Source organism: Ursus maritimus, unplaced genomic scaffold (genome assembly GCF_017311325.1).
Source record: "Ursus maritimus isolate PB19 unplaced genomic scaffold, ASM1731132v1 scaffold_23, whole genome shotgun sequence".
NCBI lineage: Eukaryota > Metazoa > Chordata > Mammalia > Carnivora > Ursidae > Ursus > Ursus maritimus.
The window spans coordinates 13,782,287-13,792,085 of NW_024424786.1; the positions used below are offsets into that span (position 1 = coordinate 13,782,287).

The 9,799-nt window shown below is 40.1% G+C and overlaps 1 long non-coding RNA gene across 1 annotated transcript; it reads right to left on the reverse strand.

Annotated features, from left to right (window-relative positions):
* Positions 1–2,965: 2,965 nt before the first annotated feature.
* LOC121104696 lies at positions 2,966–9,536 on the reverse strand. The gene is made up of 3 exons (XR_005837040.1): positions 9,432–9,536; positions 6,514–6,697; positions 2,966–3,118 (listed from the first exon to the last, which is right to left on the reverse strand). It is a non-coding gene; the product is annotated as an uncharacterized LOC121104696 (long non-coding RNA).
* Between the last annotated feature and the right edge of the window lie 263 nt (positions 9,537–9,799).

Genomic DNA, 9,799 nt, shown 5'->3' on the forward strand with positions numbered 1-9,799 from the left:
GGGGGGTGAGGGGTGGGAATGATGCTATATTAATGTGAGGAAGTAACTGAGGGACTGAAACTCAGAAGAGGTAGATCAACCTAACTTACAGCATAAACTTGGATACATTTCCTTCACTTCTAGGTTTTGATTTTCTCATCTTTAAAATCATGCCTCTTAACCAGATAGTCTCAAAGGCCTTCAACTCTAAAATGTTCCAAACATATCTGTTTGAAATCAAGTTGTTTAATGTAACTCTGCTTTTTCAGCAAAACCCCAAAGCATGCAAAGTCATCTAACCACCTGAGAAAGTCAGCTGTCTTCCAAACAGTGAACAATTTATTTCCTAATCACTGGCAGGAACACTTCCCTTTTATAAATAGAAATCTTCCAGTAATATAAACAAAATTGATTGGACCAAGAGATTGAGACTGGAAAATATGAACATCCTCTGTTGGAAGATGAGTATGATTTTGAGAGGTTTCATTTGAAGTCAGCTTGTACATGAAAATCCCACTTTGGATGTAAATGGCATTCACGCTTGGAGTCTTTCTGCTTAATCTCTGTAGTCATTTGCTAAGTTCAAAAGTATTTACAAAATAAGTATTTTTGATGAAATCTTTGCTTCCCTAATAGCATTTGGAACTAAAAAAGGCTTCTTGCTTATGGAATATTCATTATTGGCAATTTGGGGTGCATTTGCAAGCCACAAAAATCCTCTGCTGATTATAGACTCTCTTCAATTTGTCATAGTGTGTTCTGGAAGGAGCTGAATTTGGTCAAACTGGAGCCAAGGTATAGAGGCCTTATGCTGGAAACACTCATGGCAGTCGAGTATCATGTTATGCTGCAGCACGACTGAGTAGGGAATATCATGTGAGACATTTGGAATACACAAAGATTTTTTTTTAAAGCTACCATTTAGTCATAGGCAATATATAAGAAAAGCTGACATTCAGTGACTGTGAGTACGGTGACCCCGTGAATGCTATAACTATAATTACTGATGTTTGTGGTACAGAATCAACTAAGTCTCGGGATAAAATCACCAATGACTGATGATGAATGGCAGAAATTCAGCTTGCAGTGGATGTAATTCCAATCTCTTCCTGCTAAACATCAGCTTTTGTTGCCAGGATGTCTGTAACTGGTATATAGAAGTCATTCATGCCATACCTAACACAAAAGCAAAACTGGTACATCCCAAGTTATTTTCAAATGTTGCCCTTAAAAAATAGCTGAAGTCAAAAACATTTTAATGATTTCAATTTATTTGTGCAAAATTTGTCTAGTATTTGTTTTAAAAGTAAAATAGATTGAGAAACAAATTCTCCTCTGTCTCCCTCTCTCTCTCCCTCTCTCTCTCTCTCTCTCTCTCTCTCTCTCTCTCTCTCACACACACACACACACACAGGAGCTCAGGACTTGACCAGTGTGTTTCTGGGCTGAGCAGTTTGTACCAGCATAAGGTAGTAATTTGGAAGAAAGTTAAAATAGAAGTTTAGTGAGCATTTAAACTATAAAAACACTGTCTGATGAGAAGTGATAAATGACTACTTGGAGAGTTTCTTGCTGTGGTTAAGAAGCAATGTGTGAATTTAGATAAAGCAGTGTTCCATTTTCCTCAGTTTATATTTCTAGCAAATTCAACCCTCCAGATATCCCTTTAAATTAAGAAAAAAAATGCCCCTGACTTCATGAAATAGCCATTACCAAGCTCAAGCACCCAAACCATATGCTTTGACAGGCTTATAGAAAAACCTAACGGTAAGAGAATCCAAGAGAGAGAAGGAAAGAAAAAGGAAGAGAGAGAGAGTGCAAGAGAGAAAGAGAGATTTGAAGATGATAATGTATTGTTTAACATAGAAGAAGAAAACAGAAAACTGCAATGCAACCCAAACTTCTACCACCATCAAATTGAATAATGGAAGCCCAGAAGAATGATCCTTGTTTATCAGAAAAATTGTTACAAGTTCAGTACTCCCTGTTCAAGAAGGCAAATGAGTAGAGAAATTCATATTTTGTATACCAATATCTGTCAACATTTTTCAGTTTTGGACTTGAAACCATTTCAATTATGAGAAACATTTATTTATACAGAAGAGTGGCTTTTGTAAAGGTGCCTAACCGAAAGAGCACATGTGGGCATTTCTAAGGAAACAATGCCCTGACACACTGGAGCTATAAACATTTTCAAGAGACTAATGGGCACATCAGCCAATGGCAATTTCTGACTACTCCTCTGCATGATTCCAAAAATACCTACCTTTTCTCCTCTTCTTTCCATACTGACTTTGCCAAGGCCATGCGAGCCAATTCCTGGCTGTGTTAATGTCCGTTAGTATCAAGGCAGACACTCTAGCAGGACAATTTGTTGAGATTTCCTGACGGCAAAGATAATGAAAATGAGAAGAAGAAAGTAAACAACACATACTGTTTGGGTTTATGCTTGAGAAAAGGGAAAATCAATAATGTGTTTACAGAAAAGACAATCTTCCAAGGGAGCAAAAGGAAAGACTTCCTTTCATATTTCTGGAAGGAGAAAACCCACCCATATCTCTAATATTTTCTGATCAAAGTCAGGGATGTTAATGGAAGAGCCTTCAAGTTGGAACACTGCAGTTCTTGAAGAGTGTGAGAGCTTAAGCCCCCTCTCTCCCTGAGCATAAGACAACCTTGCCAATATTAAAACGATGAGATAAAAAGTAAGAATGCTCTCCTGAATCTTGTGTACTCTCCCACAGCAGTGAAGACTACTGGTGGATCTCCGAGTTTTATGCTATTGCTTACCATGTAGCTTAATGCTTTCCAAGGGAGGCAGAAGCGTCCTGGTGCATAGGTTGAAGCTTCCTGGGAGTCACAACCTGTTCTAATCTGGAAAATGAGAGATACTGGCTAACAGGGAAGTCCCGTTCCCTGTTTTCTTCTCCCTGTCAAATGTTCACCATTCTTCCTTACCTTCCTTCCTCTTCTCGTTCTTCTTGTCTCTCCTCCACTTTCTCTCTCCTTTCTTTCTCCACTATCATCGTCTTCCTTCGCCTGCAGCTCTTTCGTCTTTCTCTTTCTCCTCTTTTAATATCTATTGCTCTTGTCCTCCTTTTTCAGTTTTGCTAATCAGCTACGAGTGTCAGGCACTATTCTGTGCAATGCAAAAATAATTAAAATTTGAGTACAGATGTGTATACTGGGAGGTCACAATCTCCTGCTGAAGATGACAAAGCATGAAACATATTTATACCAATTGCAGTAGGGCAGTTTATTATATTCAAGTTCAAGGCTAGAGTAAAGGGATAAGACTAGAAGCAGGAGACCAAATTAGAAGGATCTTGCTGTAGCCCTCCAGAAAGATGATTAGGCTAGACTAGGAGTGAGGTGGAGTGGTGTGTTCACATTTCAACCATGTTGTGATGGTAGAGTCATCATTGTTCTTTATCCCTCTTTATCTTTTTTTGGCAGATAAGGAAGGAGAAAGGACCAAAGCCTAGTTTTTTCATTCCTGGACTGTAGTGTTGAGGAGGGAGGATGGTACCAGGAACCACTGAAAGAGAGCTAATAGCTTTATTTAATTTTCTGAAATTTACCAACACAGGATGCTTCGCTGATCATTTACCCTCCACTCGGGCCTCAATCCCCAATCCCAGTCTATGATAAGATACAAAAACCCCAAATCAAACAGAAAAGTCCCCAGTGTTCCAAAACCTGACTGGTTCCAAATCCTGATCAGTCCGAGTGCTTTCATAAAAATATACGTTCTTGGACATTACTCTAGACCTATCAAATCAAAATTCTCCAAAGGTGGGGCCCAGGAATCTCTTTTTTAAATCTTCCCAGATCATTCTAATGATGATGGGTTCAGGAACCAGTGGAGCAGAATATATGTAATATATCCCTGTGGACTCCCAAAGATGAACGGAAAAGATCCTGCTGGTAATAAGGAAAGAAGATTCGAGTGTCAATAAAATGATTGGCATATTCGCATTCAGAGGCTAGTGAGGCCTCAGGATGAAATACAGCATGTGTTGGAATTCAACTGGTTGGATCTGGGAATTCAATAAACCCAGATCGAATTTCAGCTCATCTATCTATTGGTATGTTTCTCTCTGGGCAAGACATGTAAATTCTCATTGTCTCCGTTTCTACACCTGTAAAATGAGGGTAAAGATACTTAATTTAGAAGATCACCATGAGGATTGAACTGAATGTCTCTTCCCTGCCTATCACCATCTCTGGCACCCTAGTAGGAACTCAGTTAACATTCAGAAAAGGACATGTATACAAGTAAGGATCAGTAATAAGTACAAGGTCTCTCTTCTCTGTTGCAAATTTCTATAAGAAGAATGTTTGGAAGGCAGTGGCCCATTTGGAACAATTTAAATGTTTCTTGTTTTTTTCGGAACTTTCACTTAAACTGAAATTGGTTTAAAGACAGAAGATAATTCTCTAGGGGCATAAAGTTTTCTAACAGTGGGAGTAGTTCTCTATGTGGGTCATTGGCCCTGCCTTGAACAAAGTTGTTATGGACTTGGATGAAAATGTACAAGGAAGGCTATCAAATCTGCACATGACAGGAGTAAGGAGGGAGAGCTACTGCATCAGCTACTAAGCCAAGATTCCAAAAGACATCGTCTGCTTATCCCAGTTGGCCAGAGTGGTTAAGATACAGCCTAAGGAGTATATGAGAAAAACTGAGCACTGAGAAGGAAATCACTTGTTCAAGTAACAAATGGGAGAGACTTAATAATAGTTCCTGAGAAAATCCCCTAGGAGTTTTAATTCACTGGAAAGAGCAGAATTGGGTCACATTTATTTTGTGTACCCACGGAATGTTATTCCTGTGTCTATAACAGCACTTAGAACATTTTGTTATATTGTTTATTTGGGTTTTGTCTCCCATTTTAGTCTGTGTGCAAAATAAAAACAGTGATCACATCTTGTTCATCTTTAAATATCTAACATCAATATCAGACCTGGCATAAAGTGTGTGCTCACTACATATTTGTTATATGAGTGGAAACAATGTATGAATGTAAGAATGGTGGTATGTATCAGTGGAATATGGTTTTTAAAATCAGAATGATTTTGAATTATGAATGAAATGAGTGCCTAAGGAGGGGTGGAGAGAAAAGATATCTATTTACTAAACAACTTCCAAAGATTAACTTTGTCTCCATAACAATTTTGCAAGTGTGATATGATAGTGTGATCCTCTCAAGGTACTCTGAAGAAAATAAATATTGCAGGGAAGGGGATGTTTCCTGTGTTCAAAAATGGTCAGTAATGTCTGGATACTCTGGCACCTAAAGATTCACAATGTCCTTTACTATGCTAAAGGCTCTGAGGAGTTCTGCTGCAAATAAACGTAGTTAACCTTGTTTATCCTAGTGTTTAACCAGTCCTTGTGGATTAATTTGACCATGGAACCACTTCTGTGTGTCTGTGAGGCAGATATCTATTTACCTCCCAAGGAAAGCACTTGGGAAATGTCGTTAGACTGGGAGTTCTGGAGTGAGCATCAAGAGTTCTGGGTTCTAGTCCTGACTCATCATTACCGACCTCATGACCTTGGGCACAACATCTTCATTCCCTTATCTTTAAGAATAAACTGTTAGTGCTGGATTGCCTTTCAACTTTATTACTGTTATGCTTTATTATCCATGGCCTCGGGAACATGCTCCAACAGCCTCAGTAAGGATGGTAGTGTAGTAAACATTATTAATGCTTCCCAATACCCAGCTCCTCTCTCCTGGGTATGTAAGGGAGACTACACTTCCCAGCACTTCAGAGGGAGGGAGGGACATCTGTCTAATTCTGAAAAATTAAATACAAATGGGAAAGGGATGTGGCACTTCCAAGCTGAGTCAGTGAAAAGCTCTGCATGATTCTCCAATCTGGTTTCTTGTGTCCCAGCAGTCATGGAGAAGGGCTCACTTGAGATGGCGGAGTCCCTGACTGAAGCAGCACAGACTACCGAGTCCCTGGCCGCTGCCCGGGAGAATTGCCTGGATTTCCAGCAGACTTTGCATGAGTGGGCAATAACTTGAGGTGTTAAACCACCGACATTTCAGGGTTGTTTGTTACCACAGCATAAGCCTAGCCTCTCCTGACTAATAAAGTGAGGCAACTACTTAAATTAAGAAACCATCTGATCCCATTTTAATGGTCATTGGAACCAATGTTTTATATGCCTTTAGGTTCTAGTCACTAAAAGATCACCATAAATGAAATATACTAATTCTTTTAACATCAAACAATCTTACTTAAGTCACTATTTTAAACGGCAGCTTTCAGGAAGAAAATCATAATGCCACACCTTGGGTCTGTCACTCCTGACTTCCAAGTAGTTCGGATTGCTTTCACACATGTTATTCAGTTTATGCTCCTACAGTCCAGGGAGGTAGGGAAAAAATGATATTATTATGCTATTTAACTAAGAGCAGGGTGCAGTGCTCAGAGAGGGAAGGTGATTTCCTCAGAGTCCCCAGAGGGAAGAGATTTTATAATCGTGTTTCCACCTCAGCCATGCTAGAGCTCTACCTGTTCATTCCTTGATTTGGCTCCACTCCACGGCTTTGTGACGTTTCTCTTCAAACTCCCACAGCCATTTCTCTGTTCCTCTCCAGTGCCATGTCTTGCTTGTTTACAATTCCTATTTCACCAGCCTTTATAGAGCCCCTGCCACATGACGGATGACATCTCCGGCTAGGAGAGGAGGGAGAAGCTGAGAAACAGAAGGCAGGGAGAAGAGATCCAAATGGAAATTAGTCTCTTGCCCCATCAGGAGCTCGAAGTAAGTAGAGTGAAGGGGAAGCAGACAGCAGACAGTAAAATGAGGGTATGAACAAAGAACTTAACAGTATAGAAGTCACTGGCCTGCAGGTGCCTTTGCAAAACGGTTTTAGATGTGAGAGAGACTGCTTTTAAATGTACTCCCTAGGGCCTGATTAATGGAAGAAATTATTCCCAGATGTGAAGCTAGAAGAGGCATTCTCTTCCTAATTGTGCCTGACTAGGGATGGAGTATAAGAGTTAATTAATTAATGAAGAAAGAGAGGTGGCAGGAAGAGGATACTGGAAGAAAGGAAGGAAGAAAGGGAAGGAACAGAGGAAGGGAGGGAGGGAGGGAGGGAGGGAGGAAATGGTGCCTCCTATTTTTTAAAAAATATTTTATTTTTTTAAGTAATCTCTACACCCAGAGTGGGGCTCAAACTTACAACCCCGAGATCAAGAGTCATATGTTCTGCCGACTGAGCCAACCAGGCGCCCCAGTGCCTCCTGTTTTTAACAATCTGTTCCAAAGCCATATATGTTTTCTTTACACATTTACCCAGTAGGAAATTAGACCATCAATGTTCTAGGGGTGTTGGAATGAGATATAACACTGGCGATGTTACGGAATATAATGCTATTCTGTTCCCTCTTTGTCTAAGCGTATCTTGAACACCTGTCCAAAATATTTGTGATGAATAACATGAGTAGATGCCCTGCATGTATGAATGGCAAAGCAGATCTATGCTGTGTGTCCAACCGCAGTGAATAGAGGTCCCTGCAAGAGTGCTTTTTCACAGATTCCCGTGAATGGCTTAGATGTTATGTAACTAATTAATTCTCATTTGTGAAAACTTGGTCTCCTTCTCATTATACTTCTGGCTCTTAAGCCAGAGTGCTTCTTTTCAGAGAGAGAAATGGATGATCATTGTTGATGAAGCAGTGAGGGATATCATGCCGCTGACAGGGGAGCGTTTCACCAGCTGGCCATTCCGAATGCTCTTCCTTGTCCTATGAAACCTACTCCATACATGTATTCTGTTTCCCAATAGTCCAAGTCACCAGAGAGAAATGGCATAGACTGAATGTCCCCCATTTATGGTTAAAATGAAAATGATGGCATTTTACTGAGCCCAGTCATTTAGCAGAACTGCCAGAGGCAGGGCAAGAAGGGAAGGAACAGAGAGGGTCATGGGGGTCGTGCAGGAAAGGACACAGCACCGAGGACACAAGCTTGATGTAGCACTCTAATTTGAATACTTCAAATAATCAACTTACATGAGGACTCCTCTCTGCCCTTAAAAAGCTGACGATCTAATTATGTAGTTTATATTAAGATACTTAACAGGTAATACATAGGCTGATCACAGAGGATGGTTTTCCATCTATTCTAAGAGGTCTCTGATCCTGCCATTTATTTCATATCCAGTGCTCCTGTTTAGTTCAAAATTAGCCTGTCTCTTCTCTGAACACATAAGTGTTCTAAAGCGTTCATGGAAGTGTTCACCTAAGATCACTTAGCACATAAGTGCGTCAGAAGTGAGTAAATAGTTCCCACCCACACCCATGGAGACAAGGACATGAACGCCAAGAGATGGGATCCCCAGGGGCCACCTCAGAGGCTTTCATACTACAGACAGATGACAGATGTTCAGCACATGTAGAGAACAGCCCCTCAAGATTTGAGCAAAAACAGAACAAGAGGTCTCCAAGGGAAAAATATTAAAATGGAGCTAAGAGATTTTTTGATACCTGTGACAACATATCAACAAGTGTGAAAAATAGTATTGACAGTTGGAATTGTGCTGCATTTAGAAGGAAGTCTTGAAAAATTTGAGACAATTTCAGCAAAGGGAAAGAAGTAAACGTAAAAGCAGGCAGTTAACTTGAGAAAAAACAAAACATACGAGAAAGAAAATATAATCAGAGAATATCCACTTGGTTCAGCAGCAAATAATACTTGTTTACGTGGACAAAGGCATGTAAATGAGTACTCAAAAGCATTGTCACATACACTGTGCTCGAAGGGAAGGTGAGGATGGAGAAGTCGGGGGAAAGGAAGTGACAAACAGCTAGATCTCCATCTGCCGTAATAGGTCAATAGACCGTTTCCAAAGGTGACACCTGGTTAACAAATAATTTCTAAAACTGATAAATCCAGAAAAGTCAGCATTAATGTATTATGTAGAAACAACAAGAAAAATGTCAGACAGATAGTCAAAATATTTTAAAGGTTCTAGAGAATGGAACCAGGATGTCAAAAGCTGGAGGCTGCTGTTTTTCATGATAAAGTTTGAAAGTATACTGCTAAAAAAACAAAACCGAAAGCCTATGAACATATGCTTATTTGGTGAAAATAAAAATGAATTTGAAAACAAATATATTAAGTGCAAAGGTACTTTAGGCACTGTATTAGGTGAGAAGGATACAAAGACAAACAAAGGCCATCTCTGATTTTAAATTCTCACACTCTAATAAAACTTAAGACATAGAAAGATTTTCTTTTCTAAATGGCTTACCCTACCTATGTCATGGAAAGGCTTATGTCTTCCTACTGCAACAGAAGGGAGTTCTGATTGATCGAAGCTTCTGATTAGCTGGGTTTTAATTTCTCAGAAGATAAAAAGTCTCTCCCACTTTGCCTCCTTTCACTTTTCTCTACAACTTTCCCAGCATGTGAGACCCACCTTGCACGGGAGACGCAGAAGGAGGAGCTGATCCGGCCCTTTGAGCCAGAGGAGTGGGCACTTAGGACACCGGCTCTGCCCGTCCGCCTGCAGCTGCTGAGCACGCTGGCCTCCCTGGCCAGGAGTAGCAGACTGTGCTTCCAGGTCCAAGCCACTGATCACATCTAAAGTGTTATGCTTGAAACCCAGAGAAAGAGAGGAATGTACTTATTGGAAAATGTGTTTTCGCCATAAAACTTCTGAGAAAGTAAAAACTGTAAACTAGTTAACATTTTTCTTCTGGACAGCTGGTCAGATATAAAAGTGAGCTGGTGATAGTCTTGTAAATGTGATTTCCAAAGCAGAGCAGTCGCAGAGCACAAACAGCT